Source organism: Atta colombica, unplaced genomic scaffold, assembly GCF_001594045.1.
Source record: "Atta colombica isolate Treedump-2 unplaced genomic scaffold, Acol1.0 scaffold83, whole genome shotgun sequence".
Taxonomy (NCBI): domain Eukaryota; kingdom Metazoa; phylum Arthropoda; class Insecta; order Hymenoptera; family Formicidae; genus Atta; species Atta colombica.
In genome coordinates this window covers 543-2349 of record NW_017259576.1, presented here as the reverse complement: position 1 = coordinate 2349, position 1807 = coordinate 543, and positions in this window count along the sequence as shown.

The following is a 1807-nucleotide window of genomic DNA, read 5'->3' as shown; positions in this document are numbered from 1 at the left end:
AATATATGTAATTAATTAAAAAATTATTAAATATATATCAAATTTTTTAATTAATTATACATCTTTTTACTCGATTATCGACCGTCATTATGATTTCTATATTTTAATCGTTTTTTAAATATTAGGTATAGTAAAAAGAAATCCATTATTTTTCCATTTAATTTCATGCAAAAATAATGGATTTCTTTTTACTACACCTAATATAACAAATACAAAAGATGAAAGTAAGAGATAAAAAATTAAACTTTAAAATGGATAAAAAACTACAAAAGTAAACTAAAATTTATAATTAATAAGATTGTTAAGAAAAATTATTTTAATAATTTTTATACCTGTAAGTCAACGAAAACGCCAAAGAATATATTATAAAGTTTTATATATTAAAATCCTGACAGGATCTCACGAAAACATTTATCGACAATGTGACAAATAGAGACAACATAGCATAATCCAAGTAAAGTAAGGAACTGGTGAATGAAAAAGAGGAAATTGGTTAAAGGGGGAGAAGCTGACAAAAGAAGGAAAAGTATATGTCTGGCAATCTCTCAGTATCACTTGCTTATTAAATCCGTCTTTTCTGTCTTTTTGTAAAAATCATTTCCGAAATCAATCTTCTATAATAAAAAGATTCCATATCCAAAATACTCACATCATCCTAACCAAAACTGTGATTCGTTTTTAATCTATGACTCGAAATTACTGACAAGGCATCCGAGGATATATTAATGTGTATAATAAATCCTCAGGTGCCCTGTCAGTAATTTCGAGTAATAGATTGGAAACGAACCACAGTTTTGATTGGACAATACTTAGAAACTATCAGACATATATTTTTTCTTCCTTTGTCAACTACTCTCTCTTTAATCAATTCCCTCTTTTTCACTCACCAATTCCTTACTTTACTTAGATTATGTTTATGTTTTCTTCAGTTATCATATTGCCGATAAATGTCTTCATGAAATCCTTCATGAAATCAGGGTTTTAATATACAATATTTTATAATATCTCCTTTGGCATTTTCGTTAACTCACAGGTACTATTAACATAATTTTTCTTAACAATTTTATTAATTATAAATTTTAGTTTACTTTTGTAGTTTTTTATCTATTTTAAAATTTAATTTTTTATCTCTTACTTTCACTTCTTGTTCTTTGTTAAAGAACAACTAACATAGATTATAGAAATTCTAATAACAACCGATAATTGAGCAAAAAAAATAGATGTATAATTAATTTTAAAAATTTGATATATACTTAATAATTTTTTAATTAATTATACATCTACTTTCTTTTGCTCGACCAGTCGTTATTAGGATTTTTGTATTGTTGTGCAAACATTCGAAAGTTATTATACTTACTGTTTATACAATATAGATTTCTGCATCGTACAATATTATAGAAATTGGGACTCCTGTGCGAACCTGAGATATCAGGGATTGATGATTTCAAAAAAATTAAACAATAAATGTTTGCATTGAACGATGCAAACTAAAGAGACAAAGAAAAATAAACTATAAGTAAACTTAAACTATAGATATCGACAAAAGAAAAACTTTCTAAACAGACATACGATAATGATATAACAATTTGTATTAATTTTGATATTGAAGATGACTAGATACATAATCGAAATGTCTATTGATGTACACATGTAAGTGATTTAATATATAATTGCATTGTTACCTTGCACAGACTTTTATACTCCGTTATCGTCGATATTATCGTCGATACCGTCGATTTATATATGACTCAAATAAGCGAGATTTAGCATATGGAACAAATTGATGCACTGCATGTATTGTTTTTAA